Source organism: Limulus polyphemus, unplaced genomic scaffold, assembly GCF_000517525.1.
Source record: "Limulus polyphemus unplaced genomic scaffold, Limulus_polyphemus-2.1.2 Scaffold222, whole genome shotgun sequence".
NCBI lineage: Eukaryota > Metazoa > Arthropoda > Merostomata > Xiphosura > Limulidae > Limulus > Limulus polyphemus.
The window spans coordinates 464,430-474,880 of NW_013665832.1; positions in this window are offsets into that span (position 1 = coordinate 464,430).

Genomic DNA, 10,451 nt, shown 5'->3' on the forward strand with positions numbered 1-10,451 from the left:
GTCGTTTGGGGTTTATTCTACTGTCCACTAATGATTTCATTAATTATAGGGAAAGAATTGGATTATACATGTTAATTGTTTGTTTGTTTTGGAATTTCGCGCAAAGCTACACGAGGGCTATCTGCGCTAGCCGTCCCTAATTTAGCAGTGTAAGACTAGAGGGAAGGCAGCTAGTCATCACCACCCACCGCCAACTCTTGGGCTACTCTTTTACCAACGAATAGTGAGATTGACTGTCACATTATAACACCCCCACGGCTGAAAGGGCTAGCATGTTTGGTATGACGGGGATTCGAACCCGCAGATTGCGAGTCGAGCGCCCTAACCACCTGGCCATGCCGGCCCATCTTTGGTGTATAAACCACTTGGGGCTATGATAACAGGTGAATGTATATCATGGTCTTTAAATAGATACTGATAGGCTTTTTCTGTTTCTACCTCTGCCTAGTCTTTACAATTTCCGTCTAAGCTTATTTCCACAGATATCAGTGTTTATGCCACCTGGGATGTCTGAGATCTAGTAATGAGCAATTATTTCAATAGCAATTGTATGGCAAATGCAAATCATGGCTGTCTCCTGAGGTACCTTTTAGGTAATCCCCTACTTCGCTGGTATCTATGGAATCTTCTGGACCTGAAACGTCACAACTGAAAATGGCATTGTCTCAATGATGGAATGCATGGTTTTTACTTTGCAAGGTCCTTAGTGGAGAATTTTGTTTGTGAGTGCTTTTGGTGCTCTGTAATTGTTACTAAGGCATATGATGTGGGTGGCTGAACTTCATTACATGGCCAATTTTAAACAGACGTTTTTGTATCTTTTCAATTTTATCTAAGTGTATAGCACTCATACTGATCATCAAAGTACCTAATCCAGGATGGAGTGGCTAAGAATTTGATAAAACATAAGCACGTGATGTTCTTCACCTCTATTTTCTACTTTGCATTGATGCTTTTGATAGCTCTGGTTAACATGGTTTTAATGTGGCTGAAGAAGTTGAGTTCTGTCAGAGGTCATCCTTAGGTAATTAAGTGTTTTTTCATGAGGATGTTAGTGCCCTCAAAGGATAATGGTGGTTTTTCTCATCAATATGACTGTTGTTCAGTGTACACAACATGGCTATGGCTTTGTTAAATTGATGACTATTCATGTATCATTTTACCATTTGCTTCCCCTGCTGTACACCAAAATACGTCAGAAAATGTTACTACACGGCATTTTGTAGGACTTTCAAGGCGGGCTAAATAAATTGTGTAGATATTCAAGAAAACTGGAGAGAGTGGTGATCCTTGAGGCATATTGGCACAGATGGCGATCGAGTATGTTTGAAAGTTTCCACACTTCATGGTGTACAATCTAGTAGTTAGTATGAACATTATTTCACAATGTTACTATAAGCATTTTGTCAGTAATAATGTAGGTATCTTCTTGCTCTAAACTATTGATGAGTGTTCTGACCATCTTTAAAGGTTACCCATTTATCAGTCGTGACTTCAGCAACATTAATTCAGGTTTCTTTTCCACTATGATAACCACTTAATGAGGAATGTAGCAGTGGCTCAATCTACAGCTACTCTGGGATCTGGCCAATGATGTTTTGTATGATGATTGTCCGATAGCCTTTAAGGCAAGAGTGATCCTCCATGGGTGTCGGTAATGATTTGAGAAAAGTATCAGTCTATATTTCAATGATGATATCCATTGCCAAACTACCTTATTGATCCAACCCTATATTCAACAGATGTACTTTTCTAATCTTCTTAAAAGTGAATACCTTAAACTCCATTTTTTAATGCATTTATGGTTCTGTGTATCTTGGCCAAGCTAGAAATGATTCTGCAAGCAGTTGTAGCTCTAACTGGGACTGGTGTAACTAGATCCTCTCTTGCCTGTTACTATAGTCACATTGATTACCAAATTTGCACATGAAGGTCTTGCCTTGGCCACTATCGCTATCACAAATGGTTAATATCTTCATATTTTTGGTTCCTGTTCCAGACATAAACTTGTGAATGTGCCAGAATGAAGTTCCCATGAGAATGGCTTTGGTTCATTGGTCATTCATTTTGTGCTTTGGAAATTGATTGTGCATGGAGCAAACGGGTCTGTTACATGCTACATGCAACCCTTGCCTCCTCTGGATGCACTGGGTCATACCTTATTGACATGATCTGAGCCTAGGTGTAATTGATTCATTTCCACCCATATCAGTTGCTACTTTTACAGAGGTTGCTGCCTTAGCTTTACTCTATGGTGGAGAGATGTTTAACGTAGGAGCATTGAAGAAAACTTAGCATCCTTGTATTGGTTTCTAAATTGTTTTATGCCACTATGTCTTCCAATCCTCACGTCCACCTCACGCATGCGGTGACCATGCTGACACCATGTCTCCTATCCCAGGTAGGGATAATATTCAAGGTGGGGTCAGTGAAGCAGGGCCTATACAGAATTCTCTGTCTTCTTGATGCTCAGTGATTTTTGCTGCATAAGCTTTATGGCTATACGTCTGAGAGTAGAATTTAAGCCTTTGTCATTAGTGTTTTCCTCCACATACCAGGTAGTGTGTCTGGCGCCGAAGTCTCCTACCGCTAAATACATTGGAACGTTGTCAAACAGGTCACACAGGATCCTTCAATCTTTCACATAATGTGCTGTGTAACCTTTCATGTACTCATTGGTGATTTAGATGTGAGTAAGTAACTCTGGGTCAACAATCTGGATAGATTGTAGATTGCAGTTGTGGTTGTCATACTTTTCATAGCAGATGATGCTGTTGTGTCAGACTGCAATGGTCATCTGAGCCTTTGGGTCCATGTGGTATGAATTAAAGTTGAAGTGACAGTAAAGTTCTCAATGTCTGAGAGTTTTGTCTCTTGAAAGAGTTTCATGTCATAAAATTCAGAGAGCTTCTCAAGGCAGTATTTATTTCCCCTGATTTCCCTACCATTGCAGTAACCTATCATGATGTAAGATTGGTGCACTTTATATACATGCATGCTTACTAGCTCACTGTTTAGGCCTCACTTTACCTGTTTTGTTTCTCCAGCTGGCTAGTTTAGATCTTCTGCTGAGAGCATGTTCCTCATTATTCCCGGGGGCAAAGACGATAATATGCTGCTAAGTTTAGAAGCAACGGTGAGCCGTAATTTCTCCCCTGACAGAACAGCCAGTTATCAGACTGGTTATTTAATATGGTTACCATGTTCACTAATTAATTAGAAATTCAGAAAGCATTGCTTGAGGTATATGATTGTAAAGCAGCAGCATATGCAAGGTAAGAGAGCTTTCAACCAATGATAAAACTTCATTTTATATAAAGAGTGCCATAATAGAGATATGATTACAATCCTCTCGATCCGTGTTTGAATAATAAGAAAGCAAAATGGAAAGTATGGGACGGCGCCCCCACCTCGCACATGAAATGAAGGGTCGGCACTCCCTAGCGACACCGCAAGACTACATCACTGAGTTGACATTATTAGTCTCAAAGTGGGTTCCTCGTCATCGAATTTAACTTATACTTAATTTAGTCAAGGTCTGCTTGCAATAACAATTAATTTGTGTTATCCATTATGGAGATACAATTGAAAACTAAAAAGCCTTTTTAATATTTCGTGTGTGCTTAAACAAATGTAAAACTATGGTACAATTACCTACAATTTGGGCCGCGAAATATCTGGGAATTAGCACGCTGAATTATGTATACAAAAGATTCAAAGTTCGTATTGTGAAACTGGTGAATATGTCTTGTGCTTTCAGCTCTGAATTTGTTAAATGAGTCACAGTCAGTTTCATTATTTGTTTCAAAGTGGCGATGGGTGCTACTGACTGGCTGCCTTCTTTCTGGACAACAGTTAAATTTGAGGTCGGCTGTGTCTGAACCCAAGGGGTCTCTGATTGAAATAGATCATGGGTACATCAGTTACCGTTCACATTGAAAATATCTAATACCAGATACATTTATTTTTTTTGCTCAATAAACGTTAAAATCTTTTTCAATTTCTTATTACTGTTAACTTAATTTAGCGATTTTGGTTAAAATAATGTAACTTAAAGCATTTTGGATATTTTGAAACACCATAATTCATTTTATAAATATCCGTCTACACTGTTGGCGTAGTATGTGGATTTAGGCTGAATTTTTTAGTAAATATACTAAACTGGCCGAATCTTGTGAGATTCTATTAGGATTACGGTTGAAAATATTTGTAACAAAGTAAGCTTATAATAAAATATCAAAGTCTTATAACTGCTTTAAAATATATACATATTGTATTTAATGTAAACAACTTATCTTCATTAACATGGATGTTATTTATATTCTATTGTTGCCTCCACTATAAATGTATGCTTATTATTATTTTGCTCCGTTGTGTTTTTCAAACATAGAGAGTTAGTTAATACAAAATGTATAGACATCTTTATGATTGCGTTTGGATCTATATTATGATTGCGTTTGAATCTTGATGTTTTAGATATATTCTACTCTTTTAAATTATTTTTTGTAAACTTTAACCTATGTGTTCGAATGGAACTAACAAATGAAAGCATGAAGTTAATAAACACTAAAACAATAAGGGGTAATTGATTGTGTTCATGGAAGCAGTAAAATTTCCGAACAAATGTACAAGTCTTTCATCTGTCTAGGGTATTGACAAGATTAACATATCAGTATGCAACAAAGAAAAGATACCGTCTATGCAACAAACCCAAAGTGACTGATCATGCATTATGTTTAATAGCGCTTGGATTCGTATAATAAGTATATAACTACATCGACAGACAAGATGACCATTGTCGAAAAAAGACCTCCCTCTGTTACATGTAGGTGCACTAATACAATTTTTCGTAAGTTATTTCAAAGCTACTTTTATTCTTTGAGCAAAAATAACAAAATAGAAAACAAGTTGTATATTTATCCACGACCTCTTTGTTATCTCTGAATGGGTGTCTAAAAACAAAGAACTTTAATGTTCACTTCGGTGAAAGGCACTTCTTTTAAGTGATACGTTCTACTGTGAAAGTTACTTTTGTTAAGTGATACGTTGATCACATTCCTGAGCTTATTGATAGTGCTTTTAGTGATATCACTTTTACAGAAGCGTAGTTTTTATTGTCGCAGACCTATCTCTCAAATCATGTCAATTATAATAGATAGTTTGTTTGTTTGTTTTGAATTTCGCGCAAAGCTACACGAGGGCTATCTGCACTAGACGTCCCTTATTTAACAGTGTAAGACTAGAGGGAAGACAGCTACTCATCACCACCCATCGCCAACTCTTGGTCTACTCTTTTACCGACGAATAGTGGAATTGATCGTCACATTATAACGCCCCCACGGCTGAAAGGGCGATCATGTTTGGTGTGATTGGGATTTGAACCCACGACCCGCAGATTGCAAGTCGAGCTCCCTAACCACCTCGCCTATAATAGATAGATAGAAAGATTTGGTCGTCTGTTTGTTTTTAATAACTATGCTACACAATGGGCTACCTGTGATCTACCAGCCGTGGATATCGAAACCCAATTTATATACTGTACACAATTCAACATATCAACTAGATTACGGAGATGTGATACTTAAAGCAATATATATATATGTATGTATATATGTAGAAAGCGTTTTTGGCTTGGGTGTCGGCCAGTATTTTTGTAAGCCGAGAATTTTTACACCCGGGTGGCTGGCCCAGTTGGCAAGCATATAGTACGAGCTTGTCCGGCAACAGGGATTTGAAGTCGTGACCATTTAGCCTAAAAGTTTAAAAAAGGACGACAACCTTTTCTTGATTTAGTACCACAAACAATAAAAATAATATCTGTCCAAATTTCAAACATCAACACTCAACACAGAAAGTGAAGGGCGACAATAAAAACATTAAAAAGCTGCAAAATATCCTTCAGTGAATCCTAAGCTATGTCAAGGGAAAAATTGTTTTCTTTGTTAAACACAAAGCTACACAATGGGCTATTTGTGCTATGCTCATCACCACGGGTATCGAAATCTGGTTTTTAGCGTTATAAGCCTTCAGACTTACCACCGCTGAGCCACTGGGGAGCTATATATTATGTTGAGCTATATATTTATTATTATTATTATGTTTGTTTGTAGTCAAAGCTACACAATGGGCTATCTGTGCTATGCCCACCACGAGTATCGAAACCCGGTTTCTAGCAATCTGAATCCGCAGACGTGCCGCTGTGCCACTTGGGGGGCTCATTATTATGAGACGCATCGGCAGCAACGAATAAATTACTTTCAGTTAACTAAGATACGTTAAACGCCGACAAACATGAGTAAAATAAAATAATGTTAATGCAAATAACTAATAAACCAAATGACGTAATAAGGAATGAGTTGAGTCAGAAATTTAATATGGCATTAAACTCCAAACAAAAAGAATGGTTTGCCCTATATGAATTATTGAGTTATTTTGAAATAATTGAGATAATAAGGATGTGGGTATGACATGGCCTGGAAGTTTGGGTGTTCGATTCGCAATCTTGGGGGCGTTTGAGTGTAACGTCCATCCTATTATTCGTTGGTAAAGAGTGTGTGTGTGTTTTCGTATAGCAAAACCACATTTGACTATCTGCTGTGTCCTTTCTCAGCTTGCGATCTTAGCGTTGTAAATCCGAAGACTCGCCGCTGTCCCACCGGGGGACATGGTAATGAGTATCACAAGAGTTAGTGATGTTGATTAACTACTTTTTCTCTAGTGTATCACTTCAAAATTAGAGACGGTGAACATAGATGGATAACCCTTGAGTAGCTTTGCAAGAAGAATCTTAAGCATCTATTTGTCAGAGTTTGAAATAATCAATTTAAGACAAGATAAGTTTACATAATCTTCAGATATAAAGAGTATTTCTTTAGATCTAATATAATTGTGAATGAAGAGCGTTTTTGAAATAGAAATTGAAATATCTAATGTAATTTAAACGTTGGTAGTTTGAGTAATGCACGTCAATAATCGATTATTTTGGCATAGACGTTTCGTCGTTTTTCTTTTAATTTTCTAAGTTGCCTTCTAAAGAGACACAATGGATGAAACGAGATCCAACTGAACGTAAATCACCAATGTAATTAAAGTCAAACCATATTTTTACATACAAATTTTCATTGAATTTGATCCGCAATGGAAGAGGTGGGTCTTCTATGTTTGAACTGTAACTATAGTACCCCTAGTTTATTGTCATGGTTACACGCTAGAGGAGTTTTTAGCATCGGCCAAAGCAGAGGTTGTCCTATTTCCGGTTATATATGTAGTCCTGTTGCTTCACATTTATCAGTACACAAACCATGTAACGTATCATTGTTCCTAATTTCGAACCACCGACCTCAAGGAGACAACTGGTTGGCAGCAGTGTACTACTATTATATATTATTTAGTTATTAATTAACTAAATATATCTTGTACTTTATTTATTTATAATTATGTAACTATATATATATTTAACACTAATTTTTTCAATGTAAGTAAGAGAGGATTGCGCTTTAATGTAAATAAGTAGAGATGGAGACTGTTAATCGCTTCTCGACACTATACCAAATGGGCAAATTAATACAAGCCCATCCTAGCACCAACAGCCGGCCCCCCAGTGGCACAGCGGTATGTCTGCGGACGTACAACGACAGAAACCGGGTTTCGATACCCGTGGTGGGCAGAGCACAGATAGCCCATTGTGACGCTTTGTGTTTAACTCCAAACAAACGAACAAACAGCCTGGTATCTAACTGCACAAACTAAGCAAATTATTCCAAGTTAATTGAGATATTCCAAAAATAACTCGTAATTAATTAGATTATCTTTTACACATTATATGAGTCACTTTTGTTATTTCTACTCTTCTTTCAAATGAATCTGCGTTGCTATATATCCGGCGTCGTTAAACTTCCTTAAATGCCGGTTTCTTGTCTTAACATTCAAACAGGATTTTTTGTTGTTGTTTATCTCTACTATTGGCTTTGGCTTTTCACTGTTGTGTTGTTTTGTTGAATAAGAGTGTTTATGTTTGGGAGACTGAAGTTAGTTCCATGTTGGTTTTTTTGATACAGAAAAACGAACTGGTTTCTTTTCCATTTTCAAATAAGGGAACGTGAACAACAAAGCAGTTTGTTTTTCGTTCCTCGTTTTTCATTTTCTGAATAACGAAAAACGAGCTGCTTTGATATTTGCTTTTTAGCTACTGAATAACGTTTTTGTTATTCCAAAACTGAATAATGAACTACGAAAAACAAAATGGTTCGTTGTTCGTTTTTCGAACTGGTTCCTTATTCATCTTCCCTTATACAAAAACTGAAAATTCTAATTCGTTTTTCGTTATTCAAAAATCGAACAAAGATCTTGAATCTAGCTTCAGTTGGTTTTTACATTTGGTATTTCAGCAGATAACCTTTTTTGTTTTCTTATTCTTGTGGCAGTTATCTTATTTTAAAATCTTTGTTGGGAAAAACCCGCAAGATCTTCAATATTTAAAATACAATAATGACACGATATTTACTTTTTATAAGATATAATAATGACACGATATTTACTTTTTATAAGATATAATAATGACACGATATTTACTTTTTATAAGATATAATAATGACACGATATTTACTTTTTATAAGATATAATAATGACACGATATTTACTTTTTATAAGATATAATAATGACACGATATTTACTTTTTATAAGATAATACTGAGACTTTTGCTAGTTGTTGAAAATCTTTGTGAGCACGTTTCGAATTGTTTCGATGAAATTATAAATCACGTCTCTAAAATGTCGGAGGTGGGGAGGGGGGGGGCTAAAGCTTGAACTATAAAGACATCGAACCTTTTCTTGTTTCATTGCCTGAAACTTACTATGAGTTTAAGTAGCTTTTATTTTATAAATTACAAAACTTTTCATTGTTCATGTTTTCAATGAAGCATTTATACAACACCACAATGATTAATGCATTGATAAACAAAACTATGCCGCTCATTACCAAAACGACTAATTTATATTCATAATATCGGGAAATATACATCAAAAAAGGCCTTGCCGCACATCCTAGTTTTCCTATAAAATATCTTCTCTACCTAACCTTTCTTCTACACAATGCTCTGTTGTTGTTTGACAATCACTAATGAATTAGAAGGACCGGACCTTGGAAAATAGATTACATCTATTGGACGGGAATCAGACAAAGAAACCATTATTCTCCACGAAATGTTCGGCAGAGAAACCAAGATGGCCCTCATATACTTGAAAATTGTAATGCTTTTAACAACAACAGTGTATACATTCTTAAACGAGTATGAAGCAGTGAACCCTGTTGTAAAAATACAACTGTATTTTAGAAGATATGCTATTACGCTCCTAATTCTCACTGACTAGAAACCTGCTATTCTATATATACGTAAACTGTGAATGTGTAACTGTTATATTACGTATCGTATCTCAAGAGACAAATATGTCCAGTGGGTATTCTTGGAAGATAATAATTTTAATGTAGGTTTTAAAACAAGAAGGATAGAGTCGTCGTTAATAATTAAAACATCATTTTGGAGTAAGCATCTTTATTATCTTACCTGCATCTTTCATACGTTTAAACTGGTGTTGTTGATAGGCAGTAAAATCCATCACTACAGATTATATATTTTTGTATAACGTTCTTGTATTCAGTGACGACTATCAGATACATATTATTTCTTCTTATTAGCTTCTTTGTTTATAAGTATGATTTATGGAATCATTAGTGTAGGACTTGAAGGCTGCAACATAAAAATCATGAACAAGGAATGCGTTGTGCTTTGAACCATTTAGCATATTTTATATTCAACACTGCTACCTACTGACCATGGTGGATAGGCTATGTCAAGCATTTGAATATAAGAACACCTTATTAGTATGTTGATTGGTTTCGTATATTGTCGCACGGCTACACAATCTCTATCAGTGTTAACCGTCCAAGATTTGGAACCGATAAAATCTAGTCAACAGTAAGCACCATCAACTTTTGGGCTACTCTAATTGAATACTGGGATTTAGTTGTCACCCTTATAACGCACCCACAACCCCAAAGGGACGAGTGAAATTATTTAAGGGCAACGAAACGCAAATCATAGACTCTCGGATCTACTCTCCGACATTCTAGTCACTAGGAATTTAAGAATTCAGAAAATAAAATACTAGGAAACAACTCTAATCAGTCACACAAATTTAACAATACGAAGAATAAATACATATTACCGACTTTATAATAACCCACCTGAAATATCAGACTCTAATCAGTCACACAGATTTAACAATACGAAGAATAAATACATATTACCGACTTTATAATAACCCACCTGAAATATCAGACTCTAATCAGTCACACAGATTTAACAATACGAAGAATAAATACATATTACCGACTTTATAATAACCCACCTGAAATATCAGACTCTAATCAGTCACACAGATTTAACAATAC